This window comes from Felis catus, chromosome B3 (assembly GCF_018350175.1).
Source record: "Felis catus isolate Fca126 chromosome B3, F.catus_Fca126_mat1.0, whole genome shotgun sequence".
Classification (NCBI taxonomy): Eukaryota; Metazoa; Chordata; class Mammalia; order Carnivora; family Felidae; genus Felis; species Felis catus.
Genome location: NC_058373.1, coordinates 98,649,656 through 98,676,056, shown reverse-complemented (window position 1 = coordinate 98,676,056; position 26,401 = coordinate 98,649,656). Strand labels below are relative to the sequence as shown.

Here is a 26,401-nt window from a genome sequence, read left to right as displayed (position 1 = left end):
TTATTGGCTGTGTGACCTCAACTAGGTTACTTGACTTCCATGAGCCTCCAGTTTTCCAATAGGTAAAATGAGTGGGGGAAAGTTTCAAGGGTTATTTGAGATAATTTTGGAACAAAAGGGGTCTGGCACATAGGAAGTGATTATTTAGTGGTAACTTTTGTCCTTATCACTATTTTCTGTTATTATCTAATTTCTGTTGTCGGGTTCTATGATGGCCTTTAATATCCTACAGGTTAAAGTCAAGATATAGCACATTCCAGGCTTTTGGGAATCTGGCCTCGCCCACCTTTTTACCTACACCTTCAACCTTGAACCTTGTAGCCCAAACGATTTGTGGTTTCCGAAACCTGCTATTGTAAGTACCCCACCTTTGCGTCCAGTCTTCCCTCTGTCTAGATGATCCTTCTTGACTCTTTTTGCCCAGTGAACTACCATTTTTACATAAATTATACGTATTTGGTTAAAAGAATCGTATTTCCTTACCCCCAAGTTAAAAAGCTGAAATAGAAGGCCTCTGAGCACCCCACATTTTTTTTAAATCAACATTTATGACATTTGTGTTTTAAAAGCATGGAAGACAAAACCCTTGTGTTTATGGACCACCTGTGCCGTGAAAAAACCAAGGAACTTAAATGTGCCATAAAAGCCATAAGGGCTACTAGTCACTCTGCAGAATTGCTGTTAGCAACTAAATATTCAAATGCAATTTGACCAATGCAACATTATGGAGAAAAAAAAGAATGTTTAAATATTTTAAATTTAAGCAGTTTTTTCCTACTATGTATCGCTTCTTTTGAAAATCTACAGCATGATTCCTTTGTTTAAATTAAATATGGTGGGGGGGGTTCTTTGCTTGTTGGTTTTTTTTTCTTTTGTTTTTTTGTCATTTTTGGCATCTTTTATGTTTTTCTTGACTGGTCATAAAGTGCCACTAGGTGGCAGAGGATGCTTTTTTTGATTACAATAAGAAAACATTTTTAAAAAATTCAGTGGGAAGCAGGTTTTGGAAAACAAAGTATCACACTGTAGACCTAACAGGTTAACACGTTCCCCTAGTACCCCATGGCCCTGCGGTTTCAGCTTATCGGCTATATTTTAGTAATAACAATGATAATATCAAAACCACACAGATATACTGAATGATTACTGTATACCAGGCACCAGACTAAGAGGTGTCCACACATTATGCTGTTTGATCCTCGCAGAAGCTAGAGGAGGCAAACGCTGTTAAGCTGTTTTTTGCAGAAGAAGAAGCTGAGTCTTGAAGAGAAAAGAAACAATGTGCCTAGACAGTGATGGGTAGCAGAGGTCAGATTCAAACCAGGTTTGTCGGATTTCAGAGACTGAGGGATTAACCACTTCACAGATTCTCAGAACTGGGAGAATATTTGAAATTTTTTTGGAAGGATTAACTATGATATCATTAGTTTCAGACATGTGTTGACTTCAGATATTTTCTAATAGTTTTAGATGTCACATTAATATCTGTGAGCTTAATCCTTAAAGAACTTACAAAATAACAAGTTTATTAAGGACTTTACAAGTGGGTAGGCCCACCCCCTTATCTCTTTTTCCCATTTAGTGATCATTTGAACCCAATTCCTATTTATCATGTTTAATGTATTCCCTCAAAACCTCCTTTCTATTATACCCGTATGACAGGAAAAGGCAATTTATGAATGAAAGCCAATTTTTTCTCTAACCAAAAAATGTTAAGGTCCCTACAATAGTGTAATTGACAAGAATAATATTATAATGGTGTCAATGACCACATGTAAAAGATAAAGTGAAATCAAATGACACAGTCATTAATAGCTTTTGCAATCCTATGTGTTCATCTTCAAAAAACTACACCATATTCTAAAGCCTCTAGCTGGCATAAGGGATCAAAGAAGCGTTTTATTTCCTAAATAACACTTAATAACTGTATTAAAGATATACGGAAAAGGGAGAGACTATAGACACAATATTGGTTAATGTTAAGCTTTGTGACAATATGTGACTGTTATATAAATCTGAAATGGGGCATTGATCATGTAGAAATTTCATAGGGCTATGGGTGGTCCTCCTTCTGATTAGTAAAGTTTTATTTAGTGTCTTTATCCTCTTGTTTCCTTTATATGTTTTCTTCTTTGGAAGAAGAAAAGATCAGGGGAGGGGAAGGAGTAAGGTGATAATCCAATACCTTCACTGATGTTATTTTGAATAAAAGAAAGAGCATCCCCAAATCTTCATGTTCCTGGATGTGAAAGTAGGAGTGCAGGCCAAAAGAAAGAAGCTTAAATCTCACATGTCTTTATTACTTGTTAAGTTTTGACATTATCCTCAAGTCATCTAGATTGAGTGATGATATTTTACACTACACTACATTCATACAATGCTTTACAGTTTAAAAGATGCTTTCAAAAACATCAGTGTATCCTTTGAAATAGAGAAGGGAGAGAAGCAGACAGATTAGAATGGTAATTAGCAGTTCATTGGATGTTGGTGGTTTGTTGGATGTTAAATATGATACTTATTTATATTATTATTTAAACTAGATTTTAGTGTTTTTTTTATTTTTCACTATGAAGATCTTCAAATTGTAGTAGGCAAAATGAAAATTCAAAAATAATACTCCTTTTTTGGTTTCTTTTGCAATTATTTATTTATTTATTTATTTATTTATTTATTTATTTATTTATTTATTTTTAAATATGAAGTTTATTGTCAAATTGGTTTCCATACAACACCCAGTGCTCATCCCAACGGGTGTCCTCCTCAATACCCATCACCTACCCTCCCCTCCCTCCCACCCCCCATCAACTCTCAGTTTGTTCTCAGTTTTTAAGAGTCTCTTATGTTTGGGCTCTCTCCCTCTCTAACCTTTTTTTTTTCCTTCCCCTCCCCATGGTCTTCTGTTAAGTTTCTCAGGATCCGCATAAGAGTGAAAACATATGGTACCTGTCTTTCTCTGTATGACTTATTTCACTTAGCATAACACTCTCCAGTTCCATCCATGTTGCTACAAAAGGCCATATTTCATTCTTTCTCATTGCCCCATAATATTCCATTGTGTATATAACACAATTTCTTTATCCATTCATCCGTTGATGGACATTTAGGCTCTTTCCATAATTTGGCTATTGTTGAAAGTGCTGCCATAAACATTGGAGTACAAGTGCCCCTATGCATTAGCACTCCTGTATCCCTAGGAACCTCCACACTGTTTTCCAGAGCGGCTGCCCCAGTTTGCATTCCCATTAACAGTGCAAGAGGGTTCCCATTTCTCCACATCGTCTCCAGCATCTATAGTCTCCTGATTTGTTCATTTTAGCCACTCTGACTGGCGTGAGGTGATATCTGAGTATGGTTTTGATTTGTATTTCCCTGATGAGGAGTGACGTTGATCTTTTCATGTGCCTGTTGGCCATCTGGATGTCTTCTTTAGAGAAGTGTCTAGAGAAGTGTCTATTCATGTTTTCTGCCCATTTCTTCACTGGATTATTTGTTTTTCAGGTGTGGAGTTTGGTGAGCTCTTTATAGATTTTGGATACTAGCCCTTTGTCCGATATGTCATTTGCAACTATCTTTTCCCATTCCATTGGTTGCCTTTTAGTTTTGTTGATTGTTTCCTTTGCAGTGCAGAAGCTTTTTATCTTCATGAGGTCCCAATAGTTCATTTTTGTTTTTAATTCCCTGGCCTTTGGGGATGTGTCAAGTAAGAAATTGCTGCAGCTGAGGTCAGAGAGGTTTTTTCCTGCTTTCTCCTCTAGGGTTTTGATGGTTTCCTGTCTCACATTCAGGTCCTTTATCCATTTTGAGTTTATTTTTGTGAATGGTGTAAGAGAATGGTCTAGTTTCATTCTTCTGCATGTTGCTGTCCAGTTCTCCCAGCACCATTTGTTAAAGAGACTGTCTTTTTTCCATTGGATATTCTTTCCTGCTTTGTCAAAGATTAGTTGGCAGTACTTTTGTGGGCCTAATTCTGGGGTTTCTATTCTATTCCATTGGTCTGTGTGTCTGTTTTTGTGCCATGGTTTCTTTTGAAATATTCAGGATTTATGTTGGTCACACTTCAGTGTCTAATATGGCTGTACATTTTAAATGTGCCAATAAGTTGTGAATATATATAATGAAGAGCTTTTCTAAAAAACAAAACAAAATAGATAAATAAAATTTTAGGAATCCAGTATCTTAGGAATGGGGGAGGAAAAGTTGCTATCACACTGATTATAAATTTTATTGACAACTTTTTAATATTACTATTTCCTTAAGCTAAAGAAACAAACAGAAGTATGTTAGGGATTACTATTGCTTAATTGATTTTTCATCAGCAATTTACCTGCTCCTTTTTTCCTTTTCTTTTTTTTTTTTAAAGAGGCCATATTTACCTACAGTTTGTTTAAAAGAGATTTCTCTTCTAATTTTACACTTTAAAATACCATGCATTTAGAATGTCATTACCGCGTATAATATTATTTTAGCCTAGTTCTTTTCTCTAGCTGTTAGGTAGTATTCTACTCTATCCATTAATTGTCTAGGAAGACATTACTGCCTGCATTTTTAAGTTTTGCATGATTTGTGTATGTATGGTTTTGCAATAAATCAGTAAAAGTCAGATGTTTTATATATTCATAACTTTCTCCCTTTCTCCGGACCTCTTTGATGCCTTTTGTTTTCCTACTAAACACACCTATATTTTTAGTTACCCAATAAGCTTCAGGAGCCATCTCTCCACTGAAAACAGTAGTGTAGTTTTAACAGATAGGGGGCAGCCATGGTATAAGCATCAAGGATAAAAAGTTTCATATTGTGGAAGACTGCTTCCCCTTATCCAATATACTAGAGTAAGGAAAGCTAGCTGCTCTGACAACCAAATCTCAAAATGTCAGTGGCTTAACACAATTGAAGTTTATTTTTTGCTCTCATGTAAAATCTAATGAGGATGTTCTGGGTTGAAGGACAACCTTCAGTGTAGCCACTCAGAGACACTGTCTCTTTCCCATGTATGGCCCCAGCACCTGCTGGCATCGCAGACTTCTCTGCCTAGATGTCTGCATCCAGCTGGCAAATAGGTACTAAGAAGTTGTGGAGAATCACACAGAAGGTTGTATGACAGGTCTGGAAATGGTCAACATGGTTTTGCCCTTGTTCCATTGGCCATAACTCAGTCATGGGCAGGGCAGGCTGTGAGATGCTGTTTAGCCATGTGTCAGGGGCAAAGGAAAAGATTTTGTTGAACACGTGGCCGTCCTTGCCTAGTCCTTGGTAGGAGTCCTATGAAAGAAATTGCTTTCAGCAACTCTCATGTGTACCTTATATAGAAGCAATTGGAGCTTGGGACTGCAGGATTTTCAAGCCACATCCCTGCCCTGCTACTACGCCTAATCTTTGAACCTTTAGAGTAAACTACTATGTAGTGAAATCTGTCATTGAGAGGCCTCAATGTTGTATGGCTCTAGAAGGCTTTAGAGCACATAGCAGTTGGGTACAGGCATGAAAGAGGGAAAATAGACACTCAGGAGCTGAACAGGGGCTCACATTTCCCTGCCTCTGCTAAGAGCAGTGCCCAGTGCCATAATGAAAGCTCTATTGCCATTTTCCAGCCCTCCTCGAATCCATTTTCCAGTGCCTCTAGTGTGACCTGGCCTCCACCTCTGACTGCCAGAGAACTGATGATCAAAGTGGCCAGTATTCACTGGTGGAATGAAACCTGGAAAACTGGACAAGAAAATTAGCACGGCTATAGGTTCATTAAGCAAATGTATTGATGCATAGTTTAGTGATATTTGCGATAGGTTAAAATGTTGTGTTTAGCTTTGTGCTGTGAAGGACACTTGTGCCAAAGCACTGAATTTGGTAATTGAGTTGTTGGTTATTGAAACTTACATCCAAGTGTATTGATCACCTTTTTAATCTTTGACTGAATATAAATTTGATTTGATGGCTTACATTTGCATATGTCATAAAAGGACCTTAACCTCTTTTATGGGGATTAAGAGAAACCTTTTCTGTTAACTTGTTTTATTGTTGTTGCCATGGAGACCACAGGAGGTACATAAATGTATAAATTCATAACCCAAATGAATTAGCCTCCCAGCAATTTGTACTTTATTCGCTTCAAATAACTTTTGAAATGATTTACATTTTTGTCAAAAATGAATATGGATTTTTTATTTTTACTTGCCTGAGTTTCATAAATATGCAGCCCAGGATCATAGGTTATAAATACAAAATTAATTCACTGAATATTCATTTTATGAGCCTAAAGTTATGAATTAGTTCATCACAACATGTCATAACAAAAAAAAAGCAATTTAATGGTATCAATTGCTTTTATCAGCTGCAGATCATTAAAATGTGCAATTATTATGAAAAATCTTACACATAACATCAAGATTGATGTTAATATTCGGTTCTAAATTACCTAATATTCTATAGGACATATACTATTCGGTTATAAATCTCAGAATAATAATTATTATCCTTTCAAAACATATACATAAAATGAGAACCACGAAAAGACACGCCAGAAAGTAATTGTCTGTTGTCAGTGTAGTGTTAGTAATGGTTATGACCTGCAATATTTAATTCGAGTAACAAACTCTTTGCTTAAATGGTAACAGTTTCTTCCCCTAAATATTATGTCTTTCTCATTTAGAATTATGACCCACTCACACGTCTCTATAAGGATTCTGGAGAAAAAAACAGATTTAGCCTAAATGACTGTTAGGATTCTATAAATTCATTCATCTTAACCAGAAATGACTTGTATAAATTAAAGAAGAAAAGTAACTTCACATTGCTATTCTTCCCAAAGAATATTCCACAAGATTCTGCCTATTGGCTTGAGTTCAGATGCAGCCCCCTGCTGGGATGCAGAGGAAGCAGTCTTTTTTAGCTTCTTGGAGTATCTTTCTAACCAGTTTTCTACCCATCTAGGCTGGAGAATCATCCACTCATCCACTCCTCCCTAAAATTATCCTCCCCACTAAAGATCTACAAAATAGTGTTTGTCACAACTAATAATTAGAATGGAAATAGAAGTGAATTTGGAGTCCCTGGGAACTGTTGTAAGTCTATACTTCCCCACCAGAGAAGCAGAAAAACTTTGGAGCCTGAATTTGCTATCCCAGCTCAGCCATTCACCAATCATGGAACCCTAGGCAAATCACTAAACTTTACTGAACTTCTCTCTTCCTCACTTTCCTCTTAATGTAAAATGGGGATAATAATAGTACCTACTTCATAAGCAGTGGTGTGAGGGCCTATGTCTGTTTACAAAAGCCAGTTGTTAAATTTTTGGGAATTTTGCATGTCACTGTTAAACATAGTCCCTGTTAGGGGCGCCTGGGTGGCCCAGTCGGTTAAGCGCCCGACTTCAGCCAGGTCACGATCTCGCGGTCCGGGAGTTCAAGCCCCGCGTCAGGCTCTGGGCTGATGGCTCAGAGCCTGGAGCCTGTTTCCGATTCTGTGTCTCCCTCTCTCTCTGCCCCTCCCCCGTTCATGCTCTGTCTCTCACTGTCCCAAAAATAAATAAACGTTGAAAAAAAAAAAAAAAACATAGTCCCTGTTAAAAGTTAAATTATACAATTTAATAAGCAAGTCATATTAAATCAAAGGCAATACTCAAAGTCATCACTTCCTAATTATTTTACTATATTTTACCATTATCTATGTTTTCCAAGTTACTTATATCTATTGTATCTGTATGGTCCAAAAGCATATAATGGTGGCTGCTGCGAATTTCTACCCAACTCCCATGTTCAGTGACATCAGATTTGTACCTTGACATTGGCATTGGTGGGCAATATTTATACGTGGAGATTGGCAAGTGCTACAAATCAGGCTTTTTAAAGAGTGCTGGTGGTTAAACATTTATCAGTACACCAGGACATCCTTCTTCGTGGTGGTTTTAGGGTTTGGTACCATAAAAATCAAATGTTAAACATATTAAATATGTAATATATTATATAGTAAAATGTAAATATATTAGATGCATGTGTGTATGTATAAAAACAAAATAGCATGATGGGCCCTGTACGTTTTCAAAACGTGTTAGCCATTATTACTTCTGAGTTGTGTTTATTTTTTGTCTCTGTATTCTTTCCTCCCTTCCTCCTTCAGTTCTACTTCTTTTCTCCTTCCCCCTTTCCCTTCCCTCACCCCCAAACCTGACGCACAGGGTATGGGGAGATAGAACAAAGACTGGCAGTCATTCAGGTTCTGTTTCCTTACTCCTAATCTCTGCTGACTTGACTTTAACCCCAACCGCACCAGATCAGAGACCACATCTATCTGATTTAGCACTGGATCCTCAGCAGCAAGCAATGAGCCCGCCAAGCAACAGCCCTCAGATAATCCCAGCTCTGCAGATCCACCTGGGGGCTGGCCGGGAGAGTGTTGCAGAAAAGCCCTGCAGGGCGTATGCTTGCAATGACCCTTCTGTTCACTGGCTCTCTTCCATTCCGTAGTTCTAGAAAGTCAAAGCTGTGGTTAGAACTGCTACATTTCAACACTGCTGCCCTCCCTAGACTCCTCCCAAGACTCACTAGAAAGGTTTTGGAAAGTGTCCTAGAGAGTAGGATTGTTTAAATGACCTCAAGCAGCTGTAAACAGCAGTGGACTGTTCTGGGAAGGAGAATGCAAACGAATATAATGACTTACTAAGATTTTCATTTGTCCCTAATTCTGGAAGCCCTTTATCCTCTATTGTATAGGGCTAGTCAAGAGCTTTTTGATGGAGTGATTGTTGTCATGCTGGCTCTGGTTTTGAGAATCAGATAATTCATCCTGTTTGTCCATCTAATGACCTTCTTTGGCTCGTTTTACAGTTAGAATTCCCTCTGCCCCATGGCCTAATTCAGTTTTCATTAATTTGCCTTTTAATGAAGAACTTTGAGATTTAGCTTTTACCATGTCTTGGCTGCATTCTACTTTAAATTATAGGTTACCGTTTTGTCCTAATTCAAACTAATAGTAAAATCTAAATTTTGAATTGCAGTTGAGCATATAAAAATACTGATTTCCCACAGTGTATCTACCTGTAATTATACTCTTAGTAAACAGAGTCATTTATAGATTCTAAAACTTAGAACATCCAAGGGAGTTTTATGCATGACTTTTGCCACAATCCCCAACGTTTTTTATGATCAAAATAGTTCAGGGATCTGTAACCGGCTCTTTTATTTATGCCACTGGGGCTAATTTATCTAAATATGTAAGCCTGTATCTTCAAGTAATTGTAGATTTAAAAAATGAAATTCTAAGATAAGAACTTTTTTTTTAATGACCAATCCCTTAAAAGTCTTTTTTCTTTTAATCAAATACTTCTTTCTCAATTTTGCTGCTCAAATCATCTTTAATAGGAATATGGATTAGCATTAACCCACCATCTGGGGCTATTTGGTTGCTTTTTAGGTTAAAGGTGGCCCTCTGCAGGGGTAAGTTAATTGTCTAACACAGACCCTGTTATTGTCCCAGCTGTAAAGCAGATGGTGCCGTGAGCAGAGGGCAGCTGCGGGGAGCCTGCCTTCAATTTCATCTGCTTACAAGCCACAGCACACACTTTCTCGGGGGCTCAGAAACATTCCCTTCCCATCAGTATCTCCCCAGCTCCCGAAAGATACATGAAATATTAATTTGTGTATATGTGTAATAAAAGTTATTAGAATGACTTCCAGACAAATTTCAAAAAAAAATTCTCTGAGTTTACAGAGAAGGCCTGGGTTAGAGGCCCCCTAAGGAACAGGTGTTACAATGCGTTTCAATGGTGGACCATCTGCTAGGCTATGGGAACCTGCTGGGTACAGCTGACTGCCCGACACATCAGAATGTCACTAATTAATACATCACATGAAATATGTTAACACCATAGTTGTAGGAAATGGTGCCCAATGTGGTATGAAGCAGAAATTAAAGACAGATCTGTAACTTGTTTGCTCTGTTTGGTGTGGCCTAATAGGAGATATAGTGTGTCATATTTGAGAGTCTAAGTAATACCCTTTCCATTCACTTATTACTGACTAAAACTATAAAACCTGTTACTTTTTCTTGAATACCATGAAGATCCAATGACATTAGTCTTTTAAAATGTAAAATAATTTCCTCCTTTAAAATATAATGCAATCAAACAGTATTCCACCTGAAAGCACATCTCCCAGAGATCAGATTATCTCTTCAGTAAAAGATTCTTCCATCTTAACCCAGATTTTGTTTATAGTAGCACCAGAATTCAAGCTTTTATTTCATGAATGTAGTATATACCCAAAATGCATTACTTTGTGTTAGCTTCCTTTGAATGACATTTCTGTCTCATAGAAGGTATTCATATTTTTGAGGAAAGTAGATGTGGAATCATTTGCAGCCATTATATAGCTTTTTGAAATTCTTTATGTGTTATCTGAGTGATCTGTCTACTGCTCTTATATCTTTCACACAGGCTGGCAAAATACTGGTAGTGCTCTCCATCTTGAAATATGGTTGACAGAAACAAGGAAACACATTACAACTACTGGGGAAAAGGTTATAATTGGAGTTTAATCTCCCTTCCTGAATGGAAAATACTATTTAGACATAGGAAATAGGCCAGGAGACATAAACTGAGCTCAGGAGCAATGGGATCTGTAATACACTGATAGCTCTTGGTAACCTTCAGTGAAATTAGAAAAGCTCTTCTCCACGAGGGAAGTCCTATAAAAACAGAGGCGTGCTTTCTGTGTTTTCCTTTGTTGGATCTCTCCAGCTCTCATAGAAATTATACAAGTGAATTGTAATAATGTGCTAATAGTCCTAGAAGCCGGAAGCATCATCGGTAGTGTTTGTTGGTTTATGCACATTTATTGCAAGTTCCATCTCAAAACTCAAGTCATCGTCTAGGGCTTTGCTTCTCCTTCTTGCAAAGAACATGGGAGCTGGGATCAGACCCCTGGGGCTCTGGCAAATTGAAGGGTATTTTGCCCATCTATATGAATGTTTTGTGGGCTCCTGTCTCATCATCCCAAGCCTCAAGACACAGTTGGTCTGGGCCTTCAGGGAGCAGCAGTTGGGATGGAGAGAGAGCAGGGTAGAAGAGAAGGAGACAGGCAGCATGGGCCCACCAGCCACAGTCCATGGGAAGAGGCCATCCTGATCCTGGCCTGGGAAGGAGGAGAATTCTTGCAGTCAGACCAGAGAGGAGGCCCTATTTATATTTACACAAAGAATGCAGAATAGATACTGGCACATTAGCACCTCTCTGCCTAAATTAAAATTCAAACTCCTGAACTAAAGACCTGCTCCTCTTCTGAAAGTGCTACAATTTGCCAGCGAACCAGTGGGCTTCCCCTAGCAGCATCAGCCTGTGATGACAATGAGTGGTCAAAATAATTGTCATTCATAAGCAGTAAAAGAACATTTTAAGGATTTGTTAAATGCTTCTTTGTGAGATGATGTGGTTCTACAGAAATTTTGGTTCATCCTGATGAAATGCAAGGATTATTAAAATTAGATAAACTAAAAATAGTTCTAAACACACACAAAAAAAATAAGTTTAAGATGTTGCATGCATCATCCTAAGAACAGAAATCTGAGCTGTGTTCATAGGAGGTATTTTTTACAAAAGCAAGGAGCAATATAAAAATAGAAACTTGAGCAGTGGCTCACAGCCAACTTCTATATCATTTGGATTGAGAACAAATTGTGCCACATCTATGGTTAGAAAAGAACGTATCCTGCCCCAATGGGAGAATGGGTAAGAGTGATTGATGAGGTACTCGTGAAGGAAACACACGTTCTGGAAAACAAATGAGAGACAATCAGTGAAACAGCTGTAAAGGGTGACTATTAGAATTCAGGATTGGACCCTGTAAACTAAAACATGAGAATACGATGAATAGGTGAGATAGATACTCATCTCCAACTCTTTGTAGTCAAATAACCATAAGTAAGTCTCTGCTCTTTCATTTTCCCCAACATATGTAAATTGTAGCTGCCAGTGACCTAAACTTGAAGTTATTTCATCTTGGTATGTGTTCAAGAAACAATAAAAATCTCAAAGAAAAATCACCCACCTAAAAGGAGGTCTCTCAGCCACCTAGAATCTTGAAGTTTAGAAACATTGAGTCGTCTGAGTTGATGTTTAAGGAGATGGTAATTGTTATTAATCTGGAACCTAGTGCCATCTACTAGCACTAGCTTCTGGGATAACACAAAAGGTGTGTCTGATATCACATTAGGTATTTAGTATAGGAAGTGCAGAGTACATCTCCATTTTTTGAACTGGGCCGCAGAGACACATGCCCTGGGCAAAGTAGATGTGATTCTTCATCACATCTCTCATCTTCTCATGTCACAGCCTTCTCCTCTGCCGTTACCAGCCCATGTGGCCACTGGTCCAACCTATGTTAATATGACATTAAAAACAGCAAAGAGTAAGAAGGAGCTAGCTCCATCAGGGAACAGAGACCAGGCTGCTTTTTGGCATGGCTCCTCCTGGAGGAGACTGGCTGGAACAGAGCAGCAGGTGGGTCTGGGCTTCCCAGCCCTCTGCCACATTATGTGCTGGATGCTGGGAGGCAATCATTCCGTGCAGAGTTACACATTGTTCCGCTATGGCTTTAAGACGTCTCTGCTCTCCCCCACTTCTATAGAGAGGAGACAGCTGTGCTCAAATCCTGCTGAGACCAGAGAACACACACAGCTAGCTATCAGCTTAATGAGGGAGCATGAGGCAAGCTGCCACCCCACAAACACTCCCCCACCCAGGTGGGATATGTGTGGCATTCCTCCTCAGGCACTTCTGGATGTCCAAGAACAAAGGAAAGGGGAAAACAAATGGCTAAGTGATGGAGATCACAGTCATACAGGACACGAGTTTCCATCTAAGTCTTGGTAAATCACAAGAAAAAGGAAATCTTATCAACAGCCTAATCTCGAGAAACCTATAGACTCTGTTTCCTAGAGCCCCAAACATCACCCTCCCTCCATAGGGCTGTGGGGAACACAGGCAAGAAAGAAATGGTAGATAAAGTTAAATTTATTTATAACCTGCAACCCAGTAACAAATACTTGGGACAAATACAAAGTATAACTTTTCTCCAGGAACTCCTTCTGTCTTCATGTTAATACCTTCCTAGAGGGCAAACAACCTTAGCTTGGCAATAGCAAAGCCTCCAGTATCTCCAGAGTCCTCTTTAGCATATGAAAGTCCTTTTGGAGTCCTCCCTTCTGCCTTTACCTCCCCCAACTCCAAAGTGTATAACCAGTCACTCTTCACAACCCCAGTGCAGCTCTTTCTGCCCAGGGTCCTGTCCCAGTGCTTTAATAAAATCACCAGAGACATCTTCAAGAATTCTTTCTTGGCCATCAGCTCTGGACTCCCTCCATTCTAAAACCCATCAAGCTGACCACCAATATGCTTGCCACGCCTGAGAGCCATGCATTTCTGTTTTAATAATAATTTTAAAGAAGAATGCTCTATGCAAACTTGTTGCCAAGAAAAATGAGCATTTCTTTCTCATTATGGAGAAGAGTGCTAGACTCTGAATGTGATAAATGCATGAACTGGCCCAATCATTAATTTTTCTTAACTGACAAAGGAAATTTACACAGATTAAATTTAGTTTTCATTGACACTTTGTCCTGGCTCAGTCAGTTAAGCATCTGATTTCGGCTCAGGTCATTATCTCATGGTTTATGAGTTCAAGCCCTGCATCGGGCTCTACTATCAGCGTGGAGCCCACTTTGATCCTCTGTCTCCCTCTCTCTCTGCCCCTCTGCTGCTCTCTCTTTCTCAAAAATAAAATAAGCATTAAAAAAAACTTAAAAAAACTATTCTCCTGTAAACATTAATTAAAAAAACATTTTATGAAAGTTTATAAAAGTTTCTAATACAAATAGTACTGTATTCTATAAATACAATAAATGTAATAAAAATAATATGCAGTCATTTATACTTAGTTAATACAAAATAACAGTGACAGCAATTAAATTAAAAGAAATATTAAGTATGGTAATCATCCTTCAATGAAATACTATAAAAGATATTTGCATGCTTCATTTAATCCAGGTATGAGGAGAGAAATCTGGTCTCACTTAAAGGTTTAATTTTCAAAAACACAAATAAAGCAAACAAAAAAAGAATAAAAATAGAAATTAACTGTCTAGCAGATTAAGCTTCATACTTTAGAAAAAGTTTTCTTAAATTCCATAAGTAATGATAAATGAAAATATTATACTACATTTGTATTGACAGTTTGTGGAGATCCATCAGACATTTGAAATGTAGTTTTGAAAAGCTTTATTCAGCTCACCCACACTTCATCTCACCAGGGATAATTAACATGTGAGCTGGTAAGTTCTACGTTCACCCGCTTGCCATTTTTACCGGGTCTTTCTTTTGATGTAGCAAGGTGTTTATTGTTAAGAGCAATGTTCCCTCTGGAAATAATACATGAGAAACAATCAGAAATTATTAGCTACAGGGGTGTATTGAATTACAGATAGGAAATCTTGGAGACTTAAACTCCAGTGGGGACTAAACTCTCAGGAGACACAGTCACCTCCACCATCTTTACTTCCTTCTGTCTCTTCCCACAAGTTCCGCTTTGCTTCTTGTATCAGAGGATTCCAGCTTCGCCTCCTGTGGTATATAGATGGGTAAGAAAAGTCGAGCAAGTTTCAAGTTCAATCAGAAAACTATCAACTAAATCGTGAATGTGGGTCCCATGCATTGTCCTACCATCACACGTTACCAAAGTCGTTCTTGAAAGAAGCTACGGAAAGGGATTCGGTGATTAATGGAAAACTTCAAGCTAGACATACAAGGAATGTCATGGAGGCAAGACTGATCATACACTGAAACTGGCTGTTGAACAAGGTCATGAGATAGCTATCTGATAGAAGAGTCATTTTTAAATATAACTTTTATTAAAAATATGACAATGTTTTATGACACAGTAGCAACTTGACTACAGGCAGAACACTGGATAATGGGTTATCAGATGAAAAGTGGTTTTGTGCAATGCCTATGATTATGTAAAACATATCTCTGATCTCTCTTTTTCAAAAAGCCAGTAAAACCCTGCCTATGTTCATGAAAGACATTCTAATCATAAAGCATCTGGACCCTGATGTATCTCCATTTTTTTTAGCCTAGTTGACTGCTGGAATGATTGAAACAATGGATTTCTCAGACTGTTTTCCAAACGTAGTAGATTCAAAAAGGAAAAAAAAAAATCTCATTTTTCCCATAGGCAAGAATATCTAGCATTCCTCAGACTTAAACTTATTCCAATCTGTTTTTTATTCATCTAGTCAATTTGTTCGCCAAAGGATTATTTTCTAATGCACCGTAAGGTATGAAATGAATGGATGAATAACGAAGTGAAGATAACTAAAAATTATACCCCATAATATCTATTGCAGAAATTATAAAAGTCACAAATTTAAAATCCACTGTGAGATAAGCATCCCTTCCTTCTCCTCTGTGTTCTACCACAGAGGAAATTAACATTATGGAGCTATGTTGCTGCTTAAATCATGACTGGTGGCATTTTTTTAAAAAGGAAATGCCAAACTGTTTTAAGAAGATTTCAGACAAGAAGCAAGGGAGAATTGGGACTGAAACTGGGGTAGAAAGAAATCCCTGTCACTAAGAGATTGACGCTTTCATTCATCTAATTATTTCAGTCAGACATGTCTTCTATTATACCCTGCTGCTCTGGAATTAACAATCCCTCCTACTCTTTTCTACACATTGTCATCCATATATTGCTAATTGTATTCTTGGCATCCTCCCAATTACCCATATTCTGCCCTATGAAAGACAAGATGAGCACTGTTCCCAAGAAATTATCTGGTTCCAATCTATTGCCTTCAGGTAAATAAATAATGAATCAGCTATCCAAACATTCACATGTTGTTCTTCTTCATACTAATAAGCTTTACACTGGGAGAACCATATTAAGTTTGTTCCAGGATAGAATCTGATATTTAAAATTGTGCTAACAGAACATGCTATGTTCTAATATAATCAGCTTTGTGACTTCTAGACCATTCTTTTCTCAAGCTCAGGCATGTTTTTAGATTCACAGATTTATTCACTATCTTGTTTAATCAAGATACTTTCATGTGTATCTTATAATTCAACAGGAGGCATAAACTAATTTTCTCAAAGTGTCTGAGGTAAAGAATCGTTTTTAAAATTTCTCTCATTGTTACAGACCAGTAGTTTTGTAAAATACAAAGAAAATTAGTTACTAGAAAATAATACTGGATAACAGCAAAATCACATTGCTATAAGAAACATCTAAAATCTTATTCTCAACTTCTCCTACAGAAATTGAGAATCCAGCATCATAGCATCGGCCGTGTCTTATGTAGCACTATTCTCAAACATTCTTGTTCCTTTCTCTGAGTCTTTTGTCATGTGTGTGCATCATTGTCATGCTAAGAGCAGGGAGGTGGAAGCAGACCACCTGGGCATATACAGTAGGAAGTTGTATTATCGGTAGAAAATTTTTAAACAGTCATAAAACTGACTAAACATCAGTGTGACTTTTGTTATCATTATTTACCATTTGATCATTGACAATTCTAAATATCAGTGGTAAAATCTCCCTGAAAAAGATACTTCTTTCCTCCAAAAAATCTTTTCCACACATACAGAACCTACTGTTTGCACTTTAATTTTGTCAACTGTATCAAAAGTGGTCTGTAGTTTCTCCACACTCCGTGTTAACCAAATAGGATGTACTATTTTACTAAAAGTCTGGCCAATTCAGAAAATAATGGAAGACTTCCTCTTGACTGTTCAGACATTAAATTTCTTCACCATATCTCTGTCTCTAACAATATTTTAAGCAATAGCGATGTCACTGCTAATTAAGAATTGGTTTTTGAGATCAACTGTTACTCAGTTCTTTTTTCCTCCAGTGGTTAGGCTTAACCTATATTCTGTAGATTTAATATCTGTTGGTGTTTTTTTTTTATCTCCTGTAACTATACCATGGGATTCTCTTCCCTTCTAAAATCCACCCATTGTTGAATTAGTCTTGCAGTTGATCTAAGTCAACTTGAAAATAGTTTCTGCCTCCTAGAGACAGAAATGACATAGTATCAGGTTAGCTTCCCTAGCAGCAGAGCCTGTGTTAGGGGTTTGGGTCATGTGTTTTATTGAAAGAATGCTCTTCAGGAAAACAATCTGTAAGGGACGAAGGAGGCAGGATAGGGAAGAGGAAAGAGCTGAGCATGGATATGGTCTCAGGTAGCCTAGCCTTGGCCTGATTCATTAGTGCACGTGTATGTATGTGGAGATAGAGGTGGGGAGGGGGTAGTCTGGAGTAAAAGTCACACAGAATTGTCCTGCATGCAACAGTCCATCATTGTCTGTCTCCAGGAAGGGAGTATATAACCCCCCCTCACATATCCTAGCCATGGAACTTGATGAAGACTGAAGATATGTATCTGAGTGAGTATCTGCAGCATCTACTACAGTTCATCCTATGCAGTGATCAGATCCACTGTCTTCCCACATTAAGTTCACTCCATCCAGATAAAACTTCTCTAGGATTCTAGTTGGTCACAATTTCTGGGGAAGCTTCTAAGAGGAAGGTTAGAGGAAGAAAGCAGATTTCATCTGTAGCATTTGATCCCAAGCTATAACTGATGTTCATTACCACCCTCCTTTACCACCTATTTGAGATTCTCCTCATCCTTGGCTAGTACTTCTAAGTGGCTTGCTTGGTGGGGTGACCTAGATCCACATCCTGAAGTGTCCCGGCTCTACCTTACTGTGTTATGCTTGCCATTTTCGGTTAAAATTGGGTGTGGAAGGATCATAAGATGCCTCAGTAGACCACCAAATATATTCCTCCCAACCCCATTTTGTATCAGGCTTACCTCCTTATAATGATCAGAGTCGACTACCTCTGGCAGTGTGAGAACTCTTGTCTATGTCTGCTAGTCCACTGGCACAAGGAATCTTAAGTGACCAGATGGCAGCCATAGCAATAAGTTTAATGGAGATCTTGATATACTCCCTGTTGGAAACATCCTCTTTATGTGAAGGACTTCTAGACCCACAGGGCCAAAAGTTCTAAGACTGGGAAGCGCAAAGTCCCCAAGTGGGTCATTGGTAATAATGGAGAGCAGTGCTGTTCCTACTACTATCCCTTGGTTCCCCACCCTATGTGGTCTCCCTGTTTGGGACAGAATACTATAAAATGGCTTTCGATTTACATATCAAAGGATAGCACCCCCTCCTTACGGAGTGTCTACTTTCAACCTGGCATCAGCTATGCCTTCTAATGTCTTTACCATAGCTCTATGAAGCTAGCAGCTTCTATATGATGATGCATATTGTAGGACCAATGGATCTCATGTTCATGTATCCTTTGCCATGCCTTCTTTGCCATGAAGGGTTCACTTAGTCCAGGGTGTTTTTCTCAGGATCCTATGTCAGGATATTGGATCATCTGTGAGCCTTTAGATAGTGGTACTAGCTGAAGCACTGAGAGGAAGAAAGGCAAACCCATACCTAAATTATGTATCAGTCTTGATCAGTATGAATCATTGACCTCTGCAGAATAGAAGGCCTATGATAGAATCACCCTGCCATCAAGTAGCTGGTGTGTCTCCTCAAGGGATGGCACCATGTCAGGCGGTCAGTTAGGGTTTCTGTTTCCGAAAGTTGAGATATTCAGTAACAGAAATGGCTTCGTCTTGTATCAGGCACAGACATAGTTCTCTTTGACTCTGTGGATGTTCTTTAGCCCATTGGGTAAGCACTGGGGTGGCTAGTGACAGAGGCTGGTTGATATCTACTGGTCAAGTCATCCTGTCTACTTGGTATGTAGTGCTTCTTCTACAGTGGATGCTCTCTGGAGGGAGTTAATGTGGAATGTGAAGATCTCACACTTTGTCCCACTCTAATAATCTCATTCACATGCCTCTTCCACAGTTCCCATATCCTCTCAGTGAGCTAAGCAAAGGTTCATGTATACACACAGTTTCATGCATACTTTTCTATATTTATGTATAGTAAAATCTTGAGGGGTGCCTGGGTGGCTCAGTTAGTTAAGTGTCTGACTCGACTTTGGCTCAGGTCATGATCTCATGGTTGTGAGATTGAACCCCACGTTGGGCTCTGCACTGAGTGTGGAGCCTGCTTGGGATTCTCTCTTTTTCTCTAGCACTTATGAGGAGGACAGGACAAAAAGAATGGATGATGGGCACAGCAGAATTTGAGAAGTCCAATATCATCAACTATTATGTTCCTAAAATTAAACCCAATAAGTGATAAAGATATGAACATAAAAATAGAAAAATATAGGGGCACCTGAGTGGCTCAGTCAGGTAAGCATCCAACTTCGGCTCAGGGCATGATCTCTGTTTGTGGGTTCAGTTGCCGCATTGGGCTCTGCCCTGACAGCTTGGAGCCTGCAGCCTAGAGCCGGTTTCAGATTCTCTGTCTCCCTCTTTCTCTCTGCCCCTCTCCTACTTGCACTCTAACTCTCAAAAATAAAGAAGCATTAAAAATGGGAAAATATAGAAGTATCATTGTTGTGTGCCAATATATAAGACATTATTAAATTACCTTTATTATAGCAGGCAGTATACAGAACTCCTTGAGTATAACAGATCAATTGCTTCTTGCCTTTTGGCTAAGATCAGATATGGAGTATAACAGATCACACATAAGATAATCACAAAGGCCATATGTGATGGATGAGAATTGCCTTTAGTAACAGCTTTTTAATCTCCATTTCACAACTCAACACCATAATAATTGCACTTTTCATTTTATTATTCTACATAATCCTGGAAGTACTTCAGTTTCAAAAGAAAAAGGCAGGGAAAAACTTTCTAAAATGAAGTACATCTGCTGTAATAATTGTGTTTTCACCATAAGTGATGAGATTATGCCCATATCTCCTTGGCCTTAGGAACTGGAACTGGAAATTGAACTGCAGTTATTGCTGGTAGGCCAATCACATAATAAAAGAAAAAGCATATTTTAAAGTGGGTTAAGATTAGGGTCACCAAATAAAATACACTTTGTCCAGTTAAATTTGAATTTTAGATAAGCAACGAATACTTTTAGCACAAGTATGTCCCAGATATTACACAGGGCATACTTACACTAAAAAATTATTTGCTGTTTATCTGAAATTCAAATTTGACAGTGTGTTCTATATTTTTATCTGCTAAATCTGGCAATCCTAGATAAGAAGAGAAGCCAAAAAAGTTCTCATCTACTTGTTTTTCTAAAGCAACGGAACAATCCCAACCAGCTTACCCAAGAAGGAAAATGTAACCCAGATAAAAACACCTGGCACTAAGCTGGGAGTTTTCCAGGTATTACCAGGACTGAAATTAATTGGTAAAAATGGAAGAAACAGATTAGGGGAATGTCCCAACCCTAGGAGAAGTAAAGGAAGTAAAAGAGGGAGAAACCAAGAAGACAGAAGATAGAAGAAATACAAGGAAGAGAAAAGAGAACAAGAAAGAAAGAAGATAGGAAAGGAATGACGGAAACTAAAAGGAGGAGGGAGGTGGAGCCACCTCTGTGAGGACACAGCCATTTCACCAGCTCAGCAGGGGTAGGATGGAGCCAACACCTTCCAGAAGGGAGCCACATGGCCATTCCATGTCCAGCTCCGAAGCACAGATATCTCCCATCTCAAAAATCATGATCAGATGCTTATCAGAGGCAGAATCTAGTAAACTTAATGTTCCAGCCCTCAAAAAGAATAACTGGAAAAGCACTTACATCCGTGCTTTATAGTAAAGCCATAGACCCAGAGTGATTCTGATTATGAAAACTGTTTCTGTAGCATCACCCAGTATCCAATTACTCCAAAATGAGCCTCTATAAATATGTAACAAACATATTTTCTTGCCCTTGGCTTAGGAAATTATTGCAATAAAATGTACTGGAATAGAGAATCATAGTAACACCCCAAAAGATCCTACTAAAAAATCAGATGTTTTGATACCACATACTACAAATAATATCCTAGAACATAAATTTCCCTTCATAGCAGAAGCATTAAAACATTCCATTTATATTGTAATAGTAACAGCAAGCAAGCATTAACTCTGGCCACAGAGTTTAAGCAGATGAGGAAACTGAAGAATATCACAGAAACTTCAGAAAACATTTGACCCAAACGTATTTCTCCTAACAGAAAAGATATTGACTACTAGGTCAACATCTTATGTAAGTCAAGCTTTAAGAGTTCAGTTAGGAATCATGGTAGCAGACACCCTTGGTATTCTGCCCGCAGTCCCTGTACTCACTAAGTTACTCAAGCATGATTTCCAACTACCAGCACCTCCGTTTCTTTACCTGAGGACAAGAACTCTTGCCTCTAGAACCAGCCGGATGAAACTGGACTCTCAGTTTGTGACGGTCAGCAGGTGGAAAAATGAATGCTCTCTGAGTGCAACGTTCAAGCCCTCCCTCATTAGGTAGGATAACTCTGAGGTGTGAGTGAGGTGTAAGCTGGCTCCCCAAATTCCTCCAGTGGGATTAAGTTCGGCCTCCCACATTGGCTTGTTAACACCCCCTTAAGTAGCTGCCCTCCCTTCTTTGTTTCATTCCTTCACTCTGATCAAACAGCTACCTGTATTTGAGTCGTTGTCTGCTGTTGGGGAACCCAAACTAGGGCAAAGCTCTAGAATCATTCTGTGTCTCCAACTTGCCGATCAATATAATAGATTATTAGAATGCATTTGGTTAATAAATCTCTTTCTATTACACTTTGATAATATGCTGTTGTGCATGCAATAATTGCTATTTTAACACTTAATGTTTTCAAAGAACTTTTTTTATTCTCTACAATGTTCTTTCATTCACTTACATTTTCTCTCTTAGGTGAATTTGTAAATTAATAAAATACCAACGAGAATAGTGGAACTTTACAATCAGTAAGTAGTTATCAGCAGGCCCTTCAAATGAAACACAGGAAGAAAAACAAAACTGCTTAAAAAAAAGTGAGGTGAGGAGGACAGAGGAGAAACTGGAGTCCATTTAAAGATTCTGGCACCATTTAAGTTGCTAATTACTTCTTATAGCAGCTAAATAGGCTAGGTTACCTTTGTCCATGTCCTACTAAATCAATGCCAAAAAACTGTACAATTGGAAACTTTTGAAGTTTCTCTGAACTCTAAAAATTTCTTCTTAATCAGCTACTGGAAAGTCATCTCAATATTTCAGACCATCCACTTCTCAGGCAAAAAAAGAGATTTAGGAAAGTCAAAAGGAAAAGAGCACTTCATTCAAGCCCCATGGAATAGGTGGTTAATACAGTTTTGGCTGCCCTACTCCTTGGAACACCCTTCCTATGTTGGGAGAGTCTCTATCTTTTGAGTCCTATCCTTCTCATGACAGAAGCCAGAAATTCTTTCCCACCTTCCATGCAGCTAGACACCAGCATGTGACAGAGTGATAGAGGTCACCCCAATCAGAAACATGAAACACCTCAGTTCAGAAACTGGTGACCTACCTAATCTAGTGCTATACTAATTCATTCTGGAGAACATGACTGCAAAGACATGGGTGGGCATCCAGAGGCAGCCAAGGCCAAGGTTCAGCTACAAGTTAGCTTGTTCTCCGGGCAGCAGTAAGCTGTGGTTTTTGCCTCCATCTGGTAACCCCACAGGACCATCCTGTGGTAGGATTTGCACATTGTACCAGTCTGTATAACCTGTGACCTGATTCTCTGGTTCTGGAGAAGAGTCTGTATGCTACTAAAATCATTTGCTACGTTTATTTTCTGCTTAAATTACTGGAGTTTACATCTGTCCCTTGCAACTAAGAACTGACACACTCTTTATATGCAAAGGTACAATGCAGGACATTTAAAAATGAATGGGCTCTTGTCCTCTAGGAGCTTATATAGCACAGCAGAGAGGGAAAAAAAGTAAATGACCACAATATACAAGTAGACTATGAGAGGGCAGAAGAATGTTGTAGGTAAGAGAAAACCCTTTGGAGACGTACTGCCTGGGGTTCAAATCTTGGCCCCACCATTATTTGCTTAGTTTACTTGGACAAGTTATTTAACCTCTCTATGCCTTAGGGTTGTTTCTTTTTTTTTTTTTTTTTTTAATCAATACAATGGGGATAATAATATGACTATCTAATATGGTGTCATGATGGAGAGTCTTGATTATCTCATCATATCCATTCTCTCTTTCTGGGCACATAGCTGATCAACTAAAGATTATATTTTCAACCTTCCTTAGAACTAACTCAATGCAGCTATGTGACTAAGTTTTAACCAGTGGAATGAGAGCAAAAGTAATATGTACAGCCCTGGCTTTACTTGGTTAAGAAGAAATTCCTTATCCTGGACTTAGAGTGTGCCTTCCCTTTCTTCCCATCTTTTGAAAATGGCGATTATAAGTGATAAATGATGATGGTGAAGCCTAATGCTGAGGATAGCAGAGCCATCCTGCTAGTCTGTATTCATAGATAACTCTGTGGAGAACTGGCCATCTACCATCATTGCATTGTTGTAAGCAATCAATATCTATATTAGTCAGTGTTCTCCAGAGAAACAGCCAATAGGATATATATAGGTATGTAAGAGGAGATTATTATGGGAATTGGCTCATGCAATTATGGAGGCTGAGAGATGCCATGATATGCCATCTGGAAACTGGAGACCCAGTTTTCAGTAATTCAGTCCAAGTCCAAAGGCCTGAGAATGCAATGAGGGAGCTCCTTGATGTAAGTCGAATTCAGTCTGAGTCCAAAGGCTTGAGTCAGGAACTCTGATGTCTGAGGGCAGAAGATGGACATTCCAGCTCAAGAAAAGAAAAAGAACTTGCCATTCCTCCATCTTTTCATTCCATTTGCCCCTCAACAGATTGGGACTGGACGATGCCACTCCCGTTGGTGAGGGCAGATTTTCTTGACTCAGAGTACTGATTCAAATTGTAATAACTTTTGGAAATACCCTCACAGATGAGCCCAGAAATAATGTTTTACCAGCTATCTGGATGTCCCTTAGCCCAGTCAAGTAAAATTAACCATCGTGATGTCTTTATGCATTAAGCCTCTGCATCAATGGGACTCTTCGTCAAAGCACTCTGGCTTCTACCCTGCATACTATAGTTATTATAAAGATTAAATACACACATTTTATATTGAGTCAGAACAGTACCTGGCTTAAAGTAAGTACTATACATGTTTAGCTAGTATCAGGTCCTTTTTTTTTTTTTTTTTTTTTTTTTCATATGAAGACACTGAGGCCCAGATAGATTAAGCAAATGGCCCACGGCTACACTCAAAATGTCATAATTAAGATTTAAACCCAGGACTGTCTGCTGTAGAACTATAATGAGTTTCAAAATACAAGTGTCTATTATTTAAACAAGTTTCACACTTACATAAAAATGAGACCCTAATCAATATTGTCATCCCTGAGAATTTATAATTATTAGATTCCCTTGAAGGTCAAGAGGGGTCCTTTCTATTCCAGGCTTCCATTAGCCTCTTATAACACTGAAATGAGCAATCAGAGGAATGGGAAGTAGGTGGCATTGTCTCTAGAGTTGGGGCAAAGGGAGGTGATGGTGAGAGCATGAGTCTAAGTGTCACTGAAAAGACTATCTGTGGGATCCAACCAGGTAGGAAGAAAGTAAAGGTAAAAGGACAAAAGGGCTTTTGTCTAGCCAGGCACTAGTTATCTCCCTCTAGGGATATAAAGACCAAGTGAGGCACAGTGAAGGCTGGGAAAGATAGAAGGTTGAGAAGTAGCAGTCACAACAGGAAATAGCATAAAGACTATTTCAACCTCTGCCTCTGTGCTATGTACATATTTTTTTCCCCTTCCATTTTAACGGTCAGTAAAAAGTAAATTGTTTTATGTTAATAGCTCATATCATTTCACTATATTCTGCTTGCAAAGGATTTAGTCATTTAATGGTTCATTTGCTCAAGCTGAGTATTTAATATCTATACAGGAAGCTTCTCCAGGCTTGATTGCACATGGATCTAAGGCCATTTTTGATTGACAGTTTTGCTATCCAACAATGGTGGGGACCTCTAGGATTACAAGGGAAGGGAAGGAGAATCAGGATTTATTGAGCACCCACTATACATTTGACATTTTAAGCATGTCATTTTCTTTACTTCTACTAACACATGACATTTTTTAACCCAGTTTTGAGACTAGAAACCTGAAGTTTAGAGAGGTTACGTAACTTATCCAAGATCACAAATTTAGCAAGTGGAGGGACTGGTGTTCAAGTTCAACCCCCTCTGACTCCAGAGTCTGTGCCCTTGCCACTCTACTCTGTGAACACACCCATGAAGATGCTGAAATGAATTTCCTCTATATAATGGGGATAATAAAGTTACCTCATGTAACTGGATAAAATGAAATAATATAATAATGTATGGAGCACTGTGGCACAGCGCCTGGCACATGATAGATGCTGATTGTGCTTGGAAACACATACACACTCTCTGCATGTAATCATGAAATAATGCAGTTTTAATGGTATTTCATTTTGTACTGAATCCAGAGATCTATGAAATGGACAGATATTTCAGCTTGTTGAGCCTCCCTGAGCTATGAGTGTGCACTTGGGTTAATTGTTCCATTTTGGGAGTGAGTGAAGAACTATCCTATTAAGACCAATAAATAAATAAATAAATAAATAAATAAATAAATAAATAGTGACTTTCCATGGTTGCTCCAGAAGGTAAACAAAAGCAAGTGAGTGGACATTACAGAAAGGCAGACTCCAACAATATTTAGAGGGAGAAGTCCAGTTTAAGGATGTTTCCTAAGAAAGTAAAGGTTACCGAACATGTCCAGATGGACTGAGGGACCACCTAACAAGGATGCTGCATGACAGCATCCTGTACTGGGCAAGACTCCAGGCTACAATGTTCTGATCCGGATTCCTGGCCACATTACTGTGGCTTTTTTGTAGGTTCGGAAGAACATTCTCTTTGCTCCCAGGGTAACTTCAGGACATCCCAACCCTAAAATTTATGTGAATTATGCTTGATTGAAGACTGCGTTCTTCTTCAAAAGCCACTTTTCCCATTTGTTTTTCCCCACACCTTTTGAGGGAGGAGCCGTGTTGAGCATCTGCTCCCGGATTTCTGTCCTGTCCTCCAGCTCTGAAGAACACCCCCATGCCTGTGGGGGTGGGAGGCTTGGCTCTCCTTTTAGAAATTCCCTTCTGTGCTGCGCTAATCACACCCTCGGTACATTTTACATCTTATTTTTAGGAGCAAAGTATAAAGACTCCTAGCACCAACAGCAGTTTCTGTGGCAACCTGCATCGCCCCCTTGCTTGTCCAGCTGTGCAGAATTAAATTCTAAAAGAGGCTGTTTTACATCATGTAGAGGAGATCCACAGTGAAGGTGCTTCTTCAATGAAGGTTTTCTTCTAAGTTAAGTGGGACCTA

At 38.7% G+C, this 26,401-nt stretch overlaps 1 long non-coding RNA gene across 1 annotated transcript in view; it reads left to right on the top strand.

Annotated features, from left to right (window-relative positions):
* The first annotated feature begins 229 nt into the window (after positions 1-229).
* LOC123386074 overlaps positions 230-26,401 on the top strand; it is a 72,679-nt gene continuing 46,507 nt past the window's right edge. The window contains exon 1 of the long non-coding RNA XR_006599587.1: positions 230-355. This is a non-coding gene — a long non-coding RNA (uncharacterized LOC123386074). The remainder of the gene's footprint in view (positions 356-26,401) is intronic.